This window comes from Lepidochelys olivacea, assembly GCF_965140295.1.
Source record: "Lepidochelys olivacea isolate rLepOli2 genome assembly, chromosome: 6".
Taxonomy (NCBI): Eukaryota; Metazoa; Chordata; order Testudines; family Cheloniidae; genus Lepidochelys; species Lepidochelys olivacea.
Window position 1 is genome coordinate 12,155,057 of NC_140416.1, and position 24,301 is coordinate 12,179,357.

Genomic DNA, 24,301 nt, shown 5'->3' on the forward strand with positions numbered 1-24,301 from the left:
TTTAAAGGCGCGCTGGCGCAGTTTACTGACTCGCTTAGACCTCAGCGAAACCAATATTCCCACTGTTATTACTGCTTGCTGTGTGCTCCACAATATCTGTGAGAGTAAGGGGGAGACGTTTATGGCAGGGTGGGAGGTTGAGGCGAATCGCCTGGCTGCTGGTTACGTGCAGCCAGACACCAGGGCGGTTAGAAGAGCACAGGAGGGCGCGGTACACATCATAGAAGCTTTGAAAACCAGTTTCATGACTGGCCAGGCTACGGTGTGAGAGTTCTGTTTATTTCTCCTTGATGAAACCCCCCCCCCCCCGCCCCTTGGTTCACTCTACTTCCCTGTAAGCTAACCACCCTCCCCTCCTCCCTTCAATCACCGCTTGCAGAGGCAATAAAGTCATTGTTGCTTCACATTCATGCATTCGTTATTCATTCATCACACAAATAGGGGATGACTACCAAGGTAGCCCAGGAGGGGTGGTGGAGGAGGGAAGGAAAATGCCACACAGCACTTTAAAAGTTTACAACTTTAAAATTTATTGAATGACAGCCTTCTTTTTTTTGGGCAATCCTCTGTGGCGGAGTGGCTGGTTGGCCGGTGGCCCCCCCACCGCGTTCTTGGGCGTCTGGGTGTGGAGGCTATGGAACTTGGGGAGGAGGGCGGTTGGTTACAGAGGGGCTGTAGTGGCAGTCTGTGCTCCAGCTGCCTTTGCTGCAGCTCAACCATACACTGGAGCATACTGGTTTGGTCCTCCAGCAGCCTCAGCATTGAATCCTGCCTCCTCTCATCATGCTGCTGCCACATTTGAGCTTCAGCCCTGTCTTCAGCCCGCCACTTACTCTCTTCAGCCCGCCACTTACTCTCTTCAGCCCGCCACTTACTCTCTTCAGCCCGCCACCTCTCCTCCTGGTCATTTTGTGCTTTCCTGCACTCTGACATTATTTGCCTCCATGCATTCGTCTGTGCTCTGTCAGTGTGGGAGGACAGCAAGAGCTCGGAGAACATTTCATCGCGAGTGCGTTTTTTTTTCTTTCTAAGCTTCACTAGCCTCTGGGAAGGAGAAGATCCTGTGATCATTGAAACACATGCAGCTGGTGGAGAAAAAAAAAGGGACAGCGGTATTTAAAAAGACACATTTTATAAAACAGTGGCTACACTCTTTCAGGGTAATCCTTGCTGTTAACATTACATACATAGCACATGTGCTTTCGTTACAAGGTCGCATTTTGCCTCCCCCCACCGCGTGGCTACCCCCTCAACCTTCCCCCCTCCCTGTGGTTAACAGCGGGGAACATTTCTGTTTAGCCACAGGCAAACAGCCCAGCAGGAATGGGCTCCTCTGAGTGTCCCCTGAAGAAAAGCACTCTATTTCAACCAGGTGACCATGAATTATATCTCACTCTCCTGAGGATAACACAGAGAGATAAAGAACGGATGTTGTTTGAACGCCAGCAAACATACACTGCAATGCTTTGTTGTACAATGATTCCCGAGTATGTGTTACTGGCCTGGAGTGGTAAAGTGTCCTACCATGAAGGACGCAATAAGGCTGCCCTCCCCAGAAACCTTTTGCAAAGGCTTTGGGAGTACATCCAGGAGAACCGTGAATGCCAGGGCAAAGTAATCCTTTCACATGCTTGCTTTTAAACCATGTATAGTATTTTAAAAGGTACACTCACCGGAGGTCCCTTCTCCGCCTGCTGGGTCCAGGAGGCAGCCTTGGGTGGGTTCGGGGGGTACTGGCTCCAGGTCCAGGGTGAGAAACAGTTCCTGGCTGTCAGGAAAACCGGTTTCTCCGCTTGCTTGCTGTGAGCTATCTACAACCTCATTATCATCATCATCTTCTTTGTCCCCAAAACCTGCTTCCATATTGCCTCCATCTCCATTGAAGGAGTCAAATAACACGGCTGGGGTAGTGGTGGCTGAACCCCCTAAAATGGCATGCAGCTCATCATAGAAGCGGCATGTTTGGGGCTCTGACCCGGAGCGGCCGTTCGCCTCTCTGGTTTTCTGGTAGGCTTGCCTCAGCTCCTTCAGTTTCACGCGGCACTGCTTCGGGTCCCTGTTATGGCCTCTGTCCTTCATGCCCTGGGAGATTTTGACAAAGGTTTTGGCATTTCGAAAACTGGAACGGAGTTCTGATAGCATGGATTCCTCTCCCCAAACAGCGATCAGATCCCGTACCTCCCGTTCGGTCCATGCTGGAGCTCTTTTGCGATTCTGGGACTCCATCATGGTCACCTCTGCTGATGAGCTCTGCATGGTCACCTGCAGCTTGCCACGCTGGCCAAACAAGAAATGAGATTCAAAAGTTCGCGGTTCTTTTCCTGTCTACTTGGCCAGTGCATCTGAGTTGAGAGTGCTGTCCAGAGCGGTCACAATGGAGCACTCTGGGATAGCTCCTGGAGGCCAATACCATCGAATTGTGTCCACAGTACCCCAAATTCGAGCTGGGAACGTCGATTTAAGCGCTAATCCACTTGTCAGGGGTGGAGTAAGGAAATCGATTTTAAGAGCCCTTTAAGTCGAAATAAAGGGCTTCATCGTGTGGACGAGTGCAGGTTTACATCGATTTAATGCTGCTGAATTCGACCTAAAGTCCTAGTGTAGACCAGGGCTTAGACGTGCTTGTTTCTGGTTCTCAGGTTCTCTCTTTCTCGTTTATCTTGAGATCCTTTAGCTCCAATATTCTCTGGTGCTCCCTCTCTTATTCTGCAACCTGCAGTCTAAACAGCTCCAGCTTCTCAATGGCTTCACTGCTTTCACTCATTTTCCTGCTTTTCTGTCCCTACTTCCCTTTCCCGAAATAAACAAACAGAAAATTACAAACTGGTAGCCTCCTCTTGACTGTCCTTAGCCACCACACCTGAATCTCACTTAAAATCCCTATACCAGTGTATGAAGTGCAAATCTTGCTCACTACAACACACTGTGTATTTACCCAGCTCATTGCACCACTGGGATCTCCCCAGGGTGCAGCCTGGCACTGTGGAACCGCTGTGCCCCTTTTACTCACTATTCTGGATTGTCTTTCACAATGACTTACTGGTGGCAAGCAACCCCTCCAGGTGCTGTTACCACTCAGTACAACCGCATGTGGAACCCCACACCCAGCAAGATTGCATGAATGCTCCCAGAGTCATTCATGAATCACACAGAGAAAGGCACCAGCCAAACCTCTGCAGCTCCCAGCCTAGTACCCTAGGAATATACCGTCTTGCACTGCTCAAGACCTTCTTTTTGGGCAATGCATGTTTATTAACTGGTTCACCACTTCATCAATGGAAAGTGGACATGCACCAGCCTTTGTGACCTGAGCAGATTTACCAAACAGTTCAGGCAAACTCACTGGTACAGATAAACAGTAAAACAAGTTTACTGGTTACAAAAGATAGATTTTAAGTTATTATAAGTCATTGGAAAAAGTCAGAGTTAGTTACCAAAGAAAACAAAATAAGTGCACAATCTAAATCTTAAACCTGTAAGACACTAGGCATTATTTAGACCAAGCAGTTTTCTCATCCCACTGGATATTGCAGTTCATAGTACGCAGGTTTCACCCTTGAAACCTGGGTCAGTCTTCTCTGTTAGAGTCTCCAGTCTTCTGAGCAATCTTGCTGCTTGCAGTGTAGGTAGGGGAGGAGAAAAGGCAAAGCCTGGGGCCACTGTGTTGTGTTTTATACCCTTAGTCCCTGTGCTTGGAAAACATAAGCCCACCAGGCATGTCTGGTGGGCATTGCTGAGTCACAGGGTGAAGCAATACCCCTGGTGTGCCTCCTGTGAGTGAGTCATTGAATTGAAACTCCTCTGCTGAACAATGGCTGGTGATGTCTGTTTGGCATCTGCCCGGGCATTGGTTACCTCCCTTGCTATTGTCTTTGGGAGAGATAATATCAGCACTTCCCAAACCCACAACATATTTTGGTGACAACCATACAACACAATTCTCATAGCTTCATATTAATTAAAGATATACATATTTATTCGGAACAGTGGGTTTCAAAGGATCATAACCTTTCCCATGATACCTTACAAGGCATGCTTTATATGCATATGACGGGGTGGGAGAGACCACGTCCAGTGCAGGGTGAGTTCACGCCATCCTTCAAGCTACCCTTGGTCTCCAGGCCATGAGACCTAAGGGCAGGAGTCTGTAGAGCTGCTCTGATCTGCAGGGCTTTAAGGCCCAATGGCCGGAGTCTATAGAATCGCCTTGTTTCACAGGGCAATAGGGTAATGTGACCCACATCTGGGGGGTAGCCCTTCTCTGGCAGGCAGTAAGGACTAGTGTCCAGAATCCATAGGGGTACCCCAGGGTTTGCAAGGCAGTAAGGCCCAATGGGCAAAGTCAATAGAGATACCCTGGGTCTACAGGGCAGTGGCCAGAATCATTAATGATCCACTGGGTTCACCAGCAGCCAGGTCTAGCAGCCCGAGTCAATGGAGATACCCCTCCAGGCGTGGCTGTATGGCCTAGCAGTCAGAGCCAATATAGTCACCCTCCGGACTCGGCTGTATGGCTTTGCATCCAGAGCCAACAGGGTCACATTCTGGGCACGGCTGTATGGCCTAGAGGCCAGAGTCAATAGGATGGCCCTCTGGGAGGGGCTGTAGGGCCTAGCGGGGGTGTGTGTGTGTGTGTGTGTGTGTGGGTTGCCACCCGGGAGGGGGGGTGGCAGCCAGGTAGGGGGCCAGGGCTCTTGCAGTGGCAAGTGAGTCCACCACTGGGTCAGTGGGGATCCATCCGCAACATGCTGACTTGTCCCCCCCCCGGGGCTACTTCCTACCTTGTCACTCCCATCTGTGATCTGTGCGTCTTTGGGGTCTCTGGATTCCCTCTTATACTGCTGCTACACTTGGAGCATGCCTGGTAGGGATGTGGGGGCGTGGCTTCCTTTACCCACAGTGAGGAGTTAACCCTTCCCGGTCCAGTGTGGGGTGAGTTCACAATGTCACAATGCAATGTCATAATTATATACAAATGATGAATATGGGGGCTATAGGGCGCTCCCCTGAGGTATAGTGTGTCACAAACACCAGATAAACCACTACATTACTAACTACACTAAATTAAGCAACAACTACAGACAATACAAGAATTCCTGAAGGCTGATTAACCAAAACTTAAAGAGCGACAGTGAGCTCCAGCTCTTTCCCATGGTGGTCAGAAGGAACTGAGACAGAAGCAGCAACCTTGCCCCTTTTTATCCTTGGCTTGGTGCATGAAGACAGTGGGGGCGCATGTGCTGCCTGCAGATGTGGCTGACAGACTCTGACTTGAGTGCACTGGGTCCATATACACCTACAGTGGAATGTCTATGTGCTCAATCACTCAAAGGAGAACATGCTTTTTTTTTTTTTTTTTAATCCTTACATGTTTTTGGCCTCAATATTTGCTAGTAATGAGTTCCACAGGTGATTTCTGTGTTTGACAAAAATACTTCCCTTTCAATCAGTTTAAATTTGTTGGTTTTCAGTGTCATTGAAAGTCACCTGGTTCTTGTATTATGACAGAGGATGTGTGCATGGTGACAGAATGACGAAGGACCTATTGAGAGCAAAATATAGTGCTCAGCGGCTCTTAGGATTTGGACCTATTTGAATACAAGTATTAGGATGATCCTTGGGTTGGGCTGAGTGTTGACTGGGGCAGGGCCAGTGCCGGATTAAGGTATAAGCTAACTGAGCTACAGTTTAGGGCCTCACAATATGAGGGGCCTCTAAAAAAACCCAAAACTGACTCCATTTAAAATTTTATCAAAACCGGTTGATAAATAAAGGAGATTTGGGAAAAAGAATATTCTCTCTCTATATAGACATTTTCATTCAAATATTATAAAAATATACACATCTGGCTACACAAATACCCACACCCTATCCTTACCCTTCACTAATTGTTTATTATTGACAGGCGGGAGGCCAGGGCTGAGAAAAAAACGATAATTGCACTTGTAAAATTACTATTTCTACAACTAAGTCTGCTATCAGTCTCCCAAGGCAGCGTTTTGTGGCCAGCTGTTCCTGCTAAAATTCTGACAGTGCCTTCATAATTTATTTAAATAAATAAAGAATTTAATATTCTCACTGCTGATAAAATCAGAGAAAATGTGAGGTCGGAGAGGGCAGTGTCGTGAAGCCGCCCTGCCACGCTCCTACTCGTAGGTTCGTGGGTTCTTTCTTCTTTGGGTCTGTACATACGGACAATTGTGTATTTTAGTGTGCACGTCACTTTCTGCTTCATGTGTTACCCATGCTTCACATGACTGAGTGTGCAGGTGATCGTCGTATGGACTTGGGTCGAGTGGATCTTGAGGAAGATAAATTTTTGTTGGCTTCCCGCCATCAGTTTTGGGAACCTTCACAGTAAATGTCAGAGTGCTGACGAAAGGATAGATAGAGGGTTTTGAGAGAAGTGAAGGAAGATATACATATATATCAAAATATTCTGAGTACTTGGTGAGCAAGTTATTTCAAACTATGTGCATATATGATTTATAAGCTATTAAAGCCTATAAAATTCATTATATTTGCTTGACTATAGACTTGTTTTTCTCACTTTCTCAATGCCTGTCTAGAGATTACCAATCTTTTTTCTGGTAAATTCTTTCCTTCTCTTTCATGCATATAGTTTGTTGTCACTCTGTGTGTCCAAGGTGTTTACATGAGATTAATTAGTGGTCTTTGGGGAGACAGAGGACAGAGAAGCAAACACGAAAAGAGATGTCTGCCGAGAAAAAAGACTGGGATTTTCTGCTTGGCAGGTTTGGAGCGTGCAAGATAATATTTTATAATAGGTAGTATGTGATGTAAAAATTCTTATATAGTCTTATAAATCACATATCATATGCATAATATATTGCATTTTTATAGTATGGCAAAAGAAAAATCCCAACAATTCATTGGTTTGTGGCAAAAATTAAATCAGGATAAACATTTGTCAATATATTTTATATCTACTGTGGATAAACTTTGTATTTCCTTAATAAAATTAATCAAACTTTTTTTCATTTATTCATATGAAAAGAAGGATAATTTTCCTTATTCACGGTGTAAAAAAATTATATATCCTCTCTTGTTTTCCTGTGAGAACATAGACAAATAGCAGTAACTTTCACAGAAATATCCTGGTGAAACAACAAAGGTTTTTGGCGCGCGCACACCCACCCGCACACACACATATATATTGTTGTTGTGTGGATATATAAATCTCAATATTTATAATACAAAATTAATTTTTTACTGGTTTCAAATTTTAGTACCAATATTAGGTAATTCAGCATAACTGTCTATAAAAAAACAAATCAATTTATTGGAAAAATACATTCCGCATACAATTTTCCGATGGTTTGCTTATTACCTAGGTGTAATTCATATCAATATAACTAATAGTTGAGCTTTAAGCTTGTGGGTTATCTGCAGCCTATATCCTCTATTGCCTCTTGTATCTTCTAGCGTCATCTTATATCCTCTAAGAGTCTCATAGCGCATTCAGAAAAGGAATTCCACAATTTAGATGCCCCAACAGAGAAGAAAAATTTCCTGAGAACTCTTCTAGTAAACTGTATTATTTACTATATTTTTTTATTTTGTATTTTTTATATTGTATTGTTTACTTCTACTTTACTTACATACGCAATTAGTTCAAAGAATTTGTCTACAATTTATTTTGTCATGATGTCATCGTTACAGAGAGGGCTGCTGAAAATGAAGATTATTATTCTATGTTTACAACTACACCTTTGTATATATCCAAATATAAAGCATTCATGTTTATATATTCAATGTCCTTTCTGTGAAAATAATAAATTCATTTTTTTTATGGTACGGGGCCTCTTACACTTGACATAGTTTAGGGCCTCAGAAGATCATAATTTGGCCCTGGACAAGCTGGGGTGGAGGTGGTTTTATGCCAGTGGAGGGTCTCTTCAGCCCCACCACAAATTAGAGAGGCCTCAGGACTATCCTAATTTGCACTTGAGTATCACGGCTTTAAGGGCCAGTGTGGCATCTTGATGCATCAAAAGCACAGTGGTTCTCTGGCTGTGGACACTCTACTAGGTTATACAGCCAAGGCACTGCCTGCAGTGGGACAATCCTTCTACCTGAACCAGCTCTACCCGACATGGGAAATGTCTAGCGTAGGGGAACTTCAGCTGGCCAAGTTGACAGCCAGAGTATAAAACTCAGCTCTGAATCAGGAGAGGGGAACTAGTTATGAGGAAGAACTTGCTGAAACCTCAGTGCAAACCCAACCCCTTTTTTAAACCTTTCAGCTGTCAAGTAGTCAAATCCAGGTCACCTCTCTTGTGTTTCAGTACGTATGAGGTGTGGAGTGACACAGTCCTCCGAAATGCACTCCTCTGGTCCTCTGTGAAAGAGACGAGAAAAGCGTACTCCAATCTGGGAGGATATGGTCAGCGCATTGAAACTCACATGATCTATGCTATGGGAATTCCATCCCTTGCACAGATTACTTCTGTCCATGGCTAGAACACTCTGTGCAGGGAGCTTTCCCTGGTTGGGTCAGTATATATCCCCACAGTAATTCTGCTTTCATAGCATTGAACTATACCCATTTTCACCTCACAAAAGACCAGCATATAAATTTAGACCATGATGTCTGGGGCCTGCAGAGAGGCCAAAATTTCAAAATTGAGCCTTGGGCAATTGTGACCCAGAGAAACCAGGGACTGCTAAATGCAAGGTTTCAGCACTGTAGATTCCTAACTGAGGGTAGTAAAAGGAAAAGAACCCTCTTGCATGTTGTTTGGTATTGGAGCCATCCTTGAGTGTATTTCTATCATATCCAGAACAGCATGAATCCCATGGGGCTTTAGGCCTTGATAATGCTTCACATTCAGTAACTAGCATTTTCCTATTGTGTTTGTTTTCTACAAATACTTTTTCCAGTGGAGATATTTTCAGTCACCCAAAAGTAACCCAGGTTGTCAGTGAACCACATTGGTGTTTAATTCCCAAAGACTGTGGACAGTTCAGCGCTCAGTTTGCTTTCATCGACCTGAAATAAATGTATTCAGAATGTTCCCTTTTGAATTGACAGCAACAGTCTGGGGAAAAGTTCACCATGGAAACGGTCAAGGATTGTCTTTGCCACCTACAGTTGCTATGACGAAAAACACCCTCACAAATTGTTCAATGGAGTGTAAAGAACCTTCTGTTCAGTGTTGATTCACCTTGGGGTTTCAGACCCCTCTCACCTCCCAACTATCATGCCTAGACACCAGGATGATGGGCATCTAGTAAAGAGTTTATAACATCTTATATTTATATTTTCTATTTCTAGTGCATTAGGGGCTCAATTCCCTTTGCACACTTGTGAGAATCATGAGTAAGTGGAATGACACTGGGTAAGACTAGTGTAAGTGGGAGGAGAATCAAGGCATAGATCATAATATACTAGAAGAAGTAATTCCATTACAATATCGAATATAAAAAGCAGACACTTGTAACAGGTCACTGACACTTTCTATTTCTATTGATCTAAAAATCTATACTTTGCCTTACTTTGTTGAGGCAAAACTCACTCATTTCCTGGGATTGAACTTTATCAAAAAAAGAAATGAGATTAAATCCAAACCAGTTCTCTTACTCAGGACTGGCTCATTTTAGGGTTCCTAGCTCAGGGCTGCTTAGGCTGCTCCAGGTCCTTTCTGCTGCAAATCCGAGACCTTTCCATCAGGGAAGAACATACTTTTTTTCCTTTTATTGCAGCCAGGTTTCTTATTGCTGGCAGGGCTTATTTCCAGGAGAGACCTGTGACGTTATCATAGACTCATAGAATATTAGGGTTGGAAGAGACCTCAGGAGGTCATCTAGTCCAACCCCCTGCTCAAAACAGGACCAACACCAACTAAATCATCACAGCCAAGGCTTTGTCTACCCAGGCCTTAAAAATCTCTAAGGATGGAGATTCCACCATCCTGCTAGTGAAATAGGAAAATTGGAAATTGGAAATAGTGAAAATTGGAAAGAGTCCAGCAGAGGGCAACAAAAATGATTAGGGGGCTGGAGCACATGACTTATGAGGAGAGGCTGAGGGAACTGGGATTATGTAGTCTGCAGAAGAAAAGGATGAGAGGGGGATTTGATAGCTGCTTTCAAAGAGGATGGCTCTAGACTGTTCTCAGTGGTAGCAGATGACAGAACAAGAAGCAATGGTCTCAAGTTGCAGTGGGGGAGGTTTAGGTTGGATATTAGGAAAAACTATTTCACTAGGAGGGTGGTGAAGCACTAGAATGGGTTACTAGGGAGGTGGTGGAATCTTCTTCCTTAGAGGTTTTTAAGGTCAGGCTTGACAAAGCCCTGGCTGGGATGATTTAGTTGGGGATTGGTCCTGCTTTGAGCAGGGGATTGGACTAGATGGCTTCCTGAGGTCCCTTCCAACCCTGATATTCTATGATTCTATGAAAATCCCACTGCCTCCAGCCTTGTTCTCCATGACCCCCAAGGATATGCTGACTACATCCAGCCTTGCTCTCCATGACACTGTATTACCCCACCGCCTCCAGATTCACCCTTATTGACCCCCTCCATGACCGTAGCTGCCTCCAAAGATTTACTTGTTGACCCATTTTTGGCTCCCACTACATAAAGCTATGCTCTGTTGGACCCCAACTGTTTTCAGCTTCACCCTCAGTCTGTAAGCAAGGGTTGGCCTGTCTCCCAAGGTCTGTCTCCCAAGGTCTGTGAGAGCGAGGGATCGTCCTTCAGGATAGGTTGTACAGTCCTTGCTTACAGACAGCCCCCAAACCTGAAGCAAATACTCACCAGGAACTACACACCACACTACAAAAACACTAACCCAGGAACCTACCCCTGTAACAAACCCCGTTGCCAACTCTGTCCACATATCTATTCAAGGGACACCATCATAGGACCTAACTACATCAGACACGCTATCAGGGGCTTGTTCACCTGCACATCTACTAATGTGATATATGCCATCATGTGCCAGCAATGCCCCTCTGCTATGTACATTGGCCAAACCGGACAGTCTCTACGTAAACGGATAAATGGACACAAATCAGACGTCAAGAATTATAACATTCAAAAACCAGTTGGAGAACACTTCAACCTCCCTGGACACTCAATAACAGACTTAAAAGTGGCAATTCTTCACAAAAAAAACCTTCAAAAACAGACTCCAACGAGAAACTGGAGAACTGGAATTAATTTGCAAACTGGACACCATCAAATTAGGCCTGAATAAAGACTGAGAGTGGATGGGTCACTACAAAAACTAAAAACTAATTTCCCCCTACTGTTACTCACACCTTCTTGGCAACTGTTTGAAATGAGCCACCCTGATTATCACTACAAAAGTGATTTTTCATCTTGTTGATAATAGCCCACTTTTATTGAATTGTCTTGTTAGAGCTGACCCCACACTGGGTAAAGCAACTCCCATCTCTTCATGTACTGTTATATATATCTTCCTACTGTGTTTTTCACTCCATGCATCTGAGGAAGTGGCTTTTAGCCCACGAGAACTTGTGCCCAAATAAATTAAGGTGCTGCAAGGACTCCTCGTTGTTTTTTCTGATACAGACTAACATGGCTACCACTCTGAAATATAGGCAAAGTTAATGAGGCAGCTGTAAGCAACTGGCATTGGTGTACTAAGGACCTCTGCTTATTTTTTCTGGGTAGCAGTGGAGGTCATTTGAAAAGTGAAATTAACACACACAAATTCATTTGGAGTTTACATAATGTAAAACAAAGATCATATTTTGTTTGACTTCACAGAGTGCAAATAAGTCTGGTCCTGACTACCCTAAGGCCTGGTTTACACTTGCAAGTTTTTGCGCCAAAAGGCAGCTTTTGGCAATGAAACAGCAGAGGAGTACACACTGCAAAGTCACATTTTGCCATGAAACTCCTCAGCTGCAGTGCTGTAATAAAACCACCTTGAACAGAGTGATAAGGCTTTTTGCACAAAGGTTTTAATAAAACCACCTTGAGGAGAGTGATAAGGCTTTTTGTGCAAAGATTTTATCGCCAAAGTGCCAGTGTAAACACCTTGCTTGCTTTTATCCTTGTAATTGGCCTCCCGAGGTGTCCCACAATGCCTGAGTGACCACTCTGCTCATTGGTTTGAACTCAGCAGCCCTGCAGTCATATGCCCCTCCCCTTTTAAAGCTCCATTCTGACAGCGGTGCTGTGCTGCTCTGCTCTGGGAAGCAAAGAGCAAATCAGGGGCTGATGCTGGGGTTTCCCCCTCCCCTGCCTCAGCACAGGTTGCTTTCAGCAGCTGTCTGAACTTAGGAGACAGCATGCCACCCACATACTTGCTCTCCCCCAACACGCACTGTCTGTCTCTCCCCCTTTCTCCCCTACACACACTCCCTGTCACACACTCTCCCCCCCTACACACTTCAGTTGAAAAGCGGCTGACAATCTAGTAGGATGCCTATGGAATGATGGGATTGAGAAACCTGCATCATGTGATGTTGTCCCTGCCCCACAAGGCATTGCAAAGCCTTCCCAAAGCACCCTGCTGCCAGTTGCATGGTGGTATGGCTACCACAGTGCACTGCTCTCTGTGTCATTGCTAGTGTGGACACGCTCCAATGACACAAGGAGCTGGGGTGGACATGCAACAGTGGTTTTAATTAAAGTGGTACAACTTTTGGCAAAAAAACTTGGCAGTGTAGATGTAGCCTTAGGATCTTCCACCCTGGAAAAGAGAAAGAAAAACTCCCACCTACCATCTCATAGCTACTTTGACCTTAATTCAGCAAGGCACTTACACACCTTTGAAGTCAATGGGATTTTAGCACATTCTTATGTGCTTTCTTGAATCAAGGGTTCTCTTTTCAGGGAGTCTTGAAAAGAAGCAGACAGTGGAGCAGAAGTCTATATTTACTAGCTAATCTAACTGCACCAAAGGGAGTCTTCCTAAGAACTGATCTGTTCCTTCCCCTGGACATTTCCTGAAACAAGCAGCAGAAGAGGCTCTCTTTCAGAGAGGAAACTCTCTTTCAGAGGGTTGTGAGGAAATTGGCTGATGTGATTGCAGAGCCATTGGCCATTATCTCTGAAAACTTGTGGGGATCAGGGAAAGTCCCAGATGACTGGAAAAATGCAAATATAGTGCCCATCTTTAAAAAAGGGAAGAAGGAGAACCCAGGGAACTACAGACTGGTCAGCCTCACCTCAGTCCCTGGAAAAATCATGGAGCAGGTCCTCAAGGAAACCATTTTGAAGCACTTGGAGGAGAGGAAGGTGATCCGGAACAGTCAACATGGATTCACCAAGAGCACATCATACCTGACCAACCTGATTGCCTTCCATGATGAGATAACTGACTCTGTGGATATGGGGAAAGCAGTGGACATGATATATCTTGACTTTATCAAAGTTTTTGATATGGTCTCCAACAGTATTCTTGCCAGCAAGTTAAAAAAGTATGGATTGGATGAATGGACTATAAGGTGGATAGAAAGCTGGCTACATTGTCGAGCTCAACGGGTAGTGATCAATGGCTTGATGTCTAGTTGGGAGCTGGTATCAAGCGGAGTGCCCCAGGGGTCGGTCCTGGGGCCAGTTTTTTTCAATATCTTTATTAATGATCTGGATGATGGGATGGATTGCACTCTCAGCAAGTTCACAGATGACACTAAGCTGGAGGGAGAGGTGGATATGCTGGAGGGTAGGGATAGGGTCCAGAGTGACCTAGACAAATTGGAGGATTGGGCCAAAAGAAATCTGATGAGGTTCAACAAGGACAAGTGCAGAGTCCTGCACTTAGGACAGAAGAATCCCATGAACCGCTACGGGCTGGGGACTGTGACAGGGTTGGGCCAGATGGCTACAGGAAAGTGACGGAAGGCAGATATATTAGCCCCAGGTTAAATAGGTCCCTTTTCCCTGGGTAAGGTAACAGGGAAGGTTCCAGAACAATCAGGAACTTTCTGGAAACAATTAAGACAGACAGGCTGATTAGAACACCTGCAGCCAATCAAGAAGCTGCTAGAATCAATTAAGGCAGGCTAATCAGGGCACCTGGGTTTAAAAAGGTTAAAAAAACCACTTCAGTTTGTGGTGCGCGTGTGAGGAGCTGGGAACAAGAGGCGCTAGGAGTCGAGAGTGAGAATGTGTACTGTTGGAGGACTGAGGAGTACAAGCATTATCAGACACCAGGAGGAAGGTCCTATGGTGAGGATAAAGAAGGTGTTGAGAGGAGGCCATAGGGAAGTAGCCCAGGGAGTTGTAGCTGTCGCACAGCTGTTCCAGGAGGCACTCTAGACAGATGCATTCCACAGGGCCCTGGGCTGGAACCCGGAGTAGAGGGTGGGCCTGGGTTTCCCCCAAACCTCCCAACTCCTCGTCAGATACAGGAGAAATTGACCTGAACTGTGAGTTCATGAAAACAGCCAAACTGAGGGCTGCCGTGAATCTCTGAGGCAAGCAAATCCGCCAATAAGCGCAAGACCCACCAAGGTAGAGGAGGAACTTTGTCACAGGACCAACTGGCTAAGCAGCAGTTCTGCAGAAAAGGACCTGGGGATTACAGTGAATGAGAAGCTGGATATGAGTCAGCAGTGTGCCCTTCTTGCCAAGAAAGCTAACGGCATATTGGGCTGCCTAAGTAAGAGCATTGCCAGCGTTCTCCAGCCTGCTTCCCTCTTTCTCACCATGCATCTTTACTATGCCACTTGCTACTGCACCAATTCTTCCTATGACACTTACTGTACAACATCAGCTAAGGCAGTGAGCAAGGGCTTGCATTGGCGCTTGATACCATGCTTGGCACACAGAGACTTCACCAGGGACTCCAGTAGTTGTGTTGAGGCATTGTGGGGAAAAGACTGTGAAGAGAAGAGGCAATTTCATTACACAACTTGTTCAGCACAGAAGCCAGCTTCGAGTATAGTAGGACAATTAGAGCATCATGATCATCAACCAGAATAAGAACCAGGTTCATGATCATCACTATTACACATAGGGAACCAGGGATTTCCATCACATCATCAGGCCTCTCTCTTGTTCCTGAAGGATGTTCTGACCAAAACAGGAATCCAAATATGATCATCCTCTCCAGGGCTCTGTCTTGAGCAGTCCTTAGAGGAGGTCCTAAGGTATGTCTACACAGGAATAGAAAACCTGCTGTGGTTGGCTAGGGTCAGCTGACTTGGGCTTGTGGGGCTTGGGCTGCTGCGCTATAAAATTGCAGTGTAGACATTCAGACTCAAGCTGGAGCCTGGGCTCTGTACCCTGCAAGGGTGGACGGCCCGAAAGCTCGGGCTCCAGTCCCAGCCTGAATGTCTACACAGCAAGCTTTAGCCAGCAGCCTGAGCCCCACAAGCCCAAGTCAGCTGACCCTGGCCAGCTGTGGCCATGCCACGGGACATTTATCCCTGTGTAGACATACCCTAAAGGTCCTGCTGTTGCCTCCCTACTGTATACGTTTCTTTCCCACTGCTCTTTGCCTTCTCTTCAGTAAGAGTTGGCTAAGCCAGCTGGAACAAATCTTCCTTTGCTATCTTAATTGGGTGTAACCTTAGTGGCAAGTTGAACACAAAGCCTTGAGCAGCCCTATGCTGATTAACGTTTTCTGGGTCCTGGAGTGGCATCTAAGATTGTGTGTTACGGTTTGGTCTAACAGAACTAAACTGCAAACATCAAAGAGAAATGGCATTTTCCTATCTTTTACTCTACTTTTCTCTTCTCCCCCCTGGCCCCGGTGCCATTGTCTTGTTCTAAGAAGAAGAAGAAGTAGGATCAGACTTTAACCATTACACTCTGAGAGCTACAGCCCAAAACTGACTCTTTTCCATCAACAAAGGCATTGAATGACATTTAGAAATGTAACTTTATGTTAAAAAGACTACAAAAAAAGTGTGATTAAGTAAGGGAATTTATTACATTAAAAATGACTTTGTTGTTCTGAGTTTTACACCCCCTTTTTAATTTTGTGTGTGTTAAGTCAGGGGTAAGAAGAACAATTTGTTTGGTGCAAACCAAGCAAAAACAAGTCCCTGGTACAGACCTTGAATCCAAATTACAGTTACTGTTGGAGCAGTAAATAAAGGTAACAGAAAAAATTAAAAATGATATCTTAAAAACCTCTTGCTAGCATAGCTGGTGCACTGACCAGGAACAATCCGGCTGGCTTCTCTCCTGTGGATCCTATTACTCACGTCTAGATTCAGAGATTCCAAGGCCAGAAGGCACCACTGTGACCTAGGAGGAAAGGTTAAAAAAACTGAGCATGTTTAGTCTTGAGAAAAGACAATAGGAGGGGACTTGATAACAGCCTGCAAATGTGGGAAGGGCCGTTCTAAAGAGGACGGGGATCAATTGTTCTCCATGTCCACTGAAGGTAGGGCAAGAAGTAATGGGCTTAATGGGGTCTAAATGGGCTGTTAGCAGTCAGGAAAGAGATCTTGGAGTCATTGTGGATTGTTCTCTGAAAACATCCACTCAATGTGCAGTGGCCATCAAAAAAGCAAACAGAATGTTGGGAATCATTAAGAAAGGGATAGATAATAAGACAGAAAATATCATGTTGCCTCTATATAAATCCATGGTACACCCACATCTTGAATACTGTGTGCAGATCCAGTCGCCCCATCTCAAAGAAGATATAATAGAATTGGAAAAGGTTCAGAAATGGGCAGCAAAAATGATTAGGGGCATGGAAGAGCTTCCGTATAAGGAGAGGTTTCAGAGTAGCAGCCGTGTTAGTCTGTATTCGCAAAAAGAAAAGGAGAACTTGTGGCACCTTAGAGACTAACCAATTTATTTGAGCATAAGCTTTCGTGAGCTACAGCTCACTTCATCGGAAATGGCCCACCTTGATTATCACTACAAAAGGTTTTCTTCCCCGCCCCCCCCCCCACTCTTCTGCTGGTAATGGCTCATCTTGACTGATCACTCCCCTTACTGTGTGCATGATAAACACCCATTTTTTCATGTTCTGTGTGTATATAAATCTCCTCACTGTATTTTCCACTGAATGCATCCGATGAAGTGAGCTGTAGCTCATGAAAGCTCATGCTCAAATAAATTGGTTAGTCTCTAAGGCACCACAAGTACTCCTTTTCTTTTTGCGTATAAGGAGAGATTAATAAGACTGGGACTTTTCAGCTTGGAAAAGAGACGACTAAGAGGCGATATGATTGAGGTCTATAAAACCATGACTGGTTTGGAGAAAGTAAATAAGGAAGTGTTATTTACTCCTCACAAATACAAGAACTAGGGTCACCAAATGAAATGAATAGGCAGAGGGTTTAAAACAAATAAAAGGAACTATTTCTTCACACAACGCACAGTCAACCTGTGGAACTCTTTGCCAGAGGATGTTGTGAAGGCCAAGAGTATTACAGGGTTCAAAAAAGAACTAGATAAGTTCATGGAGGACAGGTCCATCAATGGATATAAGCCAGGATGGGCAGGGATGGTGTCCCTAGCCTCTGTTTGCCAGAGGCTGGTAGTGGGCAGCAGGAGGTGAATCACTTGATGATTACCTCTTCTGTTCATTCCCTCTGGGGCACCTGGCATTGGCCACTGTTGGAAGACAGGATACTGGGCTAATAAATGGACCTTTGGTCTGATCCAGTATGGCCGTTCTTATGTTCTTATCTGCGGCAAGGGAGATTTAGGTTAGATATTAGGGAAAACTTTCTAACTATCAGGATAGTTAAGTTCTGCAATAGGCTTCCAAGGGAGGTTGTGGAATTCCCATCACTGGAGGTTTTTAAGAACAGGTTGAACAAACACCTATCAGGGATGGGCTCAGTTTACTTGGTCCTACCTCAGTGCAGAGGCCTGGATCTCATGACCTCTCGAGGCTCCTTCCAGCCCTACATTACTACAATCAAGTAGTGTGACTTCCAAGCTGTTGAATTTTCCCCAGAAACTGGATTAAAGTGTCTTTTAGAAAGATACCTAATTTTGTTTTAAAGACCCCCAAGTGCTGGTGAGCTCAACATCTCCCCGAGTAAGCGGTTCCAATGTTTAATTACCCTCACTCTTAGGTGGGTCCCCTATCCCTCTGCAATGCTTGCACTCACTGGTGCCCCATGAGAGTTCCCACCCTTCTTCCCAGGACCTGTACTCACTGGTGCTCAATCTGGAAGTTCAAGAGCCCAGTGAACCAGTCATTGAATAAAGACTGGTTCACATTGTATGTTGCCTGGAGCTGAGAGAGGAAGAAAGAAAGGAGAGAGTGTGGATCCATAAATTATACATTTTATATCTCTTTGAACAGCAGGATGAAAAATGCCCCACTTCCACCCTTCCAGGCTAATCTAGGCTTCATTAACAATATCCTTAAAGTGACACAGATCCTCAGTGCTATTGCCAGGAGTAATGATATTTACACTATTAACTCTTTAAGCATCTATAAGTGCCTTCCAGCACACCTAAGAGGAGAGAGGATCTTACCTGGGCAGAGAACCAGTCAGCGTTCTTATCATAATCAATGTTCATTGGGATGTGGTTTCTGTGCGATACCCAGAGAACTACAATACTGTCCAGGACCCTGTGAAGAAAAACAGGGGGAAAAGGTAATCACTGCCCAGGATAAATGATTGATACACCAACACTGAACAAACTCTGTTTCTCTGTTTCTCCAGGGAACCACTAGTGTTCCAAGCAGCAAGTATGTCTCAGCACCAGCCCCTTTCCAGAATGGCTGCAATCCAGCAGTGGCTCCAAAATCCCACACACTGGACAGTTTATTCCCAATACACCACAGCTTCCTGACATCTGGATCTTTTAGCACTGTATCCTTTCAGAAACCAAGTTTGTTCAAAACCATTCCTTCACACTCACCTCCACACAGAGTGTCTTTCCTAAGGCAAAAAGGGAGTGATGTAGTAGAATATCAGGGTCCTTGGGGAAGCAGTTGGTTTTGGCGTGATGCTGGTTATGTTGGTGATTCCGCCACGTGGACGACAACCCTTGCAGGAATCAAAACACACTGCTGCCAAATATAAATTGCCTCATTTTTTATTATTTTATCATTTGAACTCTGGTAGTGCCTAGAAACCCCAACTGAGATCAGGGCCCTGTTGTGCTAAGCACTGGACAAACAGTCCCTGCACTGAAAGGCTTACATTTTAAATCGACAAGACAAAGGGGTAGAGATGGGGGAGTAAAAGATCTAATATACAAGCAGAGCGAATAATATAATGGCTGAAAACATATTAATTCCACAAAGTAAATAAATAAAAATGAGTTCTGAGTGAGGTTTTGTTGGGGAGGAAGAGAAGGAAGAGAAAAGGGACATAGAAAGGCAGGGGATAAAAGAACAAAGAGAAAGAAAAAAAGGAGTGAAGAAGGGGAACAGGGAGGGCAGGCTGAGTGAGACTGAAGTGAAGAGATTCTGAAGGCAGGAACTGGAGGGAACAGCCAATAAACATAAGGGAAGAACATCCGAAGGTCTCTGTTGCAGTGCCTTGCCTCTCCTGTTGGATGAGTTTTTGGATGACCCTTTAGCAGTTTTCCTTCCATGAGCTCACATGTCTGGGGCATGGGGAAGCCTGTGTGAGCCCTCGTCCATTATTTGTTCACCTGTTCCTTGAGAACTGCATCATGTTCTCCTCTCTGCTACGTTTATGGGGCAGGCTATCCATAAGAGACTTTCTGAACAGAAGCGGCTCACTCTTTTAACCTACCTTGCTGAAGTTCCAACAGGCATTTACCTTTAGCTTGCACATCATAAACTCATGACACAAGTGGTTCCATTTGGACTTGGTGATGACTGAAAGGTGCCCCAAATCATGCTGGAACCACCAGCCCTGGAACTGGAAGAGAAAATGCATCACTGATAAAATTGGGCCAGGGCTCCTTGCACTTCTGTAACAGAGGCAGGGCAGTGCTATGTCCTCTATCCATATGCAGTTCTAGATGATCTTGTGGTCCCTTCTGGCTTTAAACTCTATAAAACCAGCCTCAACCAGTGAACCCCAGCTCCAACTGGATGGCAGTGCCTCCTGATGACACCAGGAATCAATTTCTACCCTCCATACTCACAGTGCAGGGTAAAAGATGTCCCTAGGACTATCATTTAAACAACGTAATTTGATGAACGTGCCCTTTGCTATTATGGGGGACATCTTTTGTATCCGCTATACACTCAGTCCTAAAGAACACCCCCACCTTATTATCAGTGCATCCCAAGCCCATATTGGGGAGAGCACAGTGAAAGGGATCAGAAACACATGTGTCTCTATACATGAATTCCTGGGGACTCCTCTTTTCAGTGCATCCCAACCTCAACCTGGTGAAGGTACAGAGCACCACCTGACTTGGCTGACAGACACAGCTTGTCTACACGTGAAAAGAGGTTGTCATTGGTCAGATAACCTCAATTTAATTGCAACCTTTTTCTGAGTGTAGATGCAGAGTAACACATTTCATCTTGATTGCGTTATTTGAGGGATGACCTCAACCAGCTCAACTCAACTGAGGGAAAATAAGTTCTCTCTGTCTACAGAAAGGGAAAGCTTCTGATTAGGGGGAGTTCAGGTAACATACTCGAACCTAATCGTTCAGACACAAAAGCTTATACGCAGGCCATGCCATGTCCAGTGCGGGAAGAAGACTGGCAAGAGGAGGGGACCCAATAAACTATAGATAGGAGAAATGTGGGCTGCTAGTTCTAACTACACTCACATGAAAAGCACATTACAGAGGGCTGAGTTCACGTCATGCAGTATCTCTCTTGTATGTGCTTTCTGAGACAGATAGGGACTGGAGTTGGTCTGAGCTCCCTACAGCCAGTGCTCCTTCACTACTTCTCTTCAGAACCTTTTTCTGAGTCAGGGTGACAACTTAAGAGGTCTGAGTTTCCCACATCCATAGCTTCTACAAGACACAGTTCCTCCTGCAGATTAAAAAAGCTGTGAGCTCCCTGTTCCCAGCAGCACTACAGTATTTTTAGCTGTTCTGAACAACTTTGCCTGAACCTTCCAATAAACCATCACTGCTGGATGCTGCAGACACTCCATTGGAGAAGCTGCATCTTATGAAACAGGGCAAAGGGCCATAGCAGAGTCAGCAGCTGAGGAAGTGACTAGAGTAGGAATATATGACATGTAAATACATGTGTCCCTCACAACACTGATTTGGGCAGTTTACCTGAGCTGTTGTCAGCAGCAGTGCTGCAGTCAGAAATGGCATGAAGGATGTTTCAATGTACCAGAGAGTGAACCAGCCTGCAGCCTCTAACATCAGAATTTGCAGGAAATTCAGGAAGAAAAAAAGATAACTAGGTTTGAAGAGTCCCATCCTCTTGACAATGGCACGTAGCTCATGGAAGTTTTCTACCAGCAATTTGTGGGGGGAGAATTATTATTACAGCACTTTAGGGACATACTTAAAACTAGTGACATAAGGGTAGGTGTGTCTTCAGCTATTGTAGCTGAACTGGTTCATCTCTACACTTGATAAGGGAGTTTGATGGAGTGGCAGAGTTAGAGACTTTCATTTTCATTCTGTAACTTTTCCAAAAGTTGAGGAAGTTTTAAAAATTTATGAAATGCACCAAAAGGAAGAAGAAGAAGAAAAGAAAAACACTAACATATGATTGTATTCAGTGGGGAAAGGGATAAGGAAGGGGAAAAAACAACCCCCCAAAATTTCAAGAGTTTCAAATGTTCAGTTTCAATTTAAAAAAACCCCAGACATTTAAAAAAAATTAATAGAAGCTTTTGCTTTATTAAAATGGCCCTTTTTATCCATTGTATGTGATCAGTTGAGGTCCCAGAGGAATGCTGTGGCTAAAAGGGCTATCACCATCCTTGGATGTATAAACAGAGTGGGTCCGGACGCATTCGTCATTGGTTTGAATATTTGATTGGGATCATGACCCCATCTGCTGATGCCTCAACCCCATGTGGGTTCCCATAGTTTGGGAACTGCTATTTTAAATCAAGATTGGATGCCTTTCTAAAAGATATACTCTAGTTCATCCAGAAGTCAGTGCAGGAATTACTGGGTACAACTCTATGGCCTGAACAGCAATATTCGGTAGATTCATAGACGTTTAAGGCCAGAAGGGATGATTAAATCATCTAGTCTGACCTATATAAGAACCAATACTTTCAGCTCAATCACTTGTGTTTGACTAAAGCATATCTTCCAGTCTTGATTTTGAAATAAATTGCAGCACAAAAGTTTTAACATTTCTGTTTACCACAGTTCACACCTCTACAAATTAGTGTTTTCTCAGAAACAACCTGTTGAGGGACACATCCTGAATAACATGATCACTGGTGGCTTAAGGGAGTGGGTCCTGACCCTTGCATCCCAAGAGTGTGCATTCAAATTCTTTCCCCAGGAAGTCTAAAAGGTGTGTATGTTTGTGTGTTCTGCTGCCCAACATCTGGCCACAGTGGAGCCCCTTCTGGAAGTGTGAGAGAGGTGTGCAAATATGAGGAAGCTCTGCACCTCACAAGTGAACCCCCCCATGATATCTACCCATCTGCCTGGCTCCTATTCTGAGACAGTCTTGTGGGTTGTACTGTGTCTGGGATATAAAACCCAGAATGGTGGTATGCGGGTGGGCTGACATGGGAATGACTAGTTACCACATTGAAAATGACGCCAGAGAGGCAAGTTTGCCACGACAAATTGGTTCTGTTATCGGAGAGGCTCACTGAACTTCTCCTGAGTGGCACTAGGCACAACGGACCAGCTCCATGATGGGAGCTGGGAACAAGCATGCTCAGTGTATGCCACAGGAGACGTTTGGGGAGCAGAGAATAGGCATGACTGATGTACGGCCCAGACGTACAATGCTGAAATTGGAATGGGGAGCTGCAACTAATCCCATGGTCAGTACAGCTACACCTAACACAGTGAGGGTCAGTGAGAGGATCTGAAGAGGAATGATGGTATAGAATTATGTTGGACACAACATAAGAAAATCTGCCATTTTCTGTGTTAGGGATAGGTCAGATTTTGTTTGGCCCCTGTGCCTATTGCTAGTTCCAGGGAAGCGGAGTTAAGGTTGTGTGAGTGTAGAGACGTTACCTTAATTCTGTATTTCCTGGTTTTCAGAAGTTTAAGTTTGCCTTAACTCTGTATTAATTAAGTTTTGTGGCAGTGAATATTCAACCTTATATATGCAACCCACTGGCCAATATGTATTATATGGCCCCCTCTGCACCGAATCCACAGAGGATGTCAGACTGTTGCCAGTTCAGTCCGTGGTGTGTTGGCCAAGGTGGCGTCTTTTAAGTATCTACCCTCACATACACACTCGTATTTTAAGTATCTACCCTCACACCTCTGAGAATAGAGCCTCTCTGGAAGCAAACTTAATTTGAAAATTCCAGAAAAGAATTCCTTAATAAACACTTATAAATAAACACTTGAGAGCTTTTACATGAAATGCATGCAAATTGCAAGAGAACAGATAAATGCCATAATTTAACCTTTACACTGAAAAATTTCTGAAATAAATACTGTTAATGTAACTTTTATGTTTTAACAAATTAATTGGGCAATAAGAATCTTTCCTAGCGAAGCCTGTTATTTCTGTACCTGACGGTGAATGCTGCTATGTGAAGGAGAATGTGATATATTCCATAACATGCATTGATTGATTTTGCAATGTAGTACATAAACAGAATTGCATTGTGTTGTAATATGAGTTACCTTTTGACTTCTTGCTTTTGATGGGCAACAAGAAAAGTCCAGTTTAATACCTTTCTGCACAGAGATCACTGTGGAAATGGGGGAAATCTATGCTCCCGCAGAGGGAGTCTGTACTTGCCAGGCTGTGCCATACCTAGAGGGAATCTGTGATACTGTGGATATCCAGTGGCTGATGGGTTCTTCCTACCTGCTACCACTATATGGGGAATCACTGCGATGGGGGGTGGGGGAAGTAGGGGAGCTCAGTGAGGGTCAATATTGCACCAAGGTAAAAGCATGGCTGATCAGTATTCCTGTCCATTGGCATTGTGGCTCTATGATGCAGTATGATGTATAATGTGTACTAGGAGCTCTGGCTGCCACTGAGTGAATGAAAAATCTGGTTTTGCATTTTTTTGGGAACAAACTTGACTCCCAGATCCCACCCTACATCCATCTCTTAAGTACACTCACATTTTTGCAGGGCTCAAAGCTGGGTTGACCAGGTGCCAGCTACCCAGTCAGCAGCATGTTCCTGGACTTTCTCACCAGAGTTTTATTAATATGGAAAGCTACAAAGGCATCCTGTAAATGCACAAAGGAATAGGGTGAGAAAACAACACACCAAGGATTGGGAAACACAAACAACATGAAACAGTAAGAAGCAATACAGTTCGGGAAGGCCCCCTCCCTC

At 44.6% G+C, this 24,301-nt stretch overlaps 1 long non-coding RNA gene across 1 annotated transcript in view; it reads left to right on the forward strand.

Moving 5' to 3' along the window:
* The window catches only part of LOC311521630, a 79,336-nt gene extending 55,951 nt beyond the window's left edge, over window positions 1-23,385 (forward strand). Inside the window, exons 3-4 of the long non-coding RNA XR_014711935.1 lie at window positions 18,597-18,746; window positions 23,064-23,385. This is a non-coding gene — a long non-coding RNA (uncharacterized lncRNA). The remainder of the gene's footprint in view (window positions 1-18,596; window positions 18,747-23,063) is intronic.
* The last annotated feature ends 916 nt before the right edge of the window (window positions 23,386-24,301 follow it).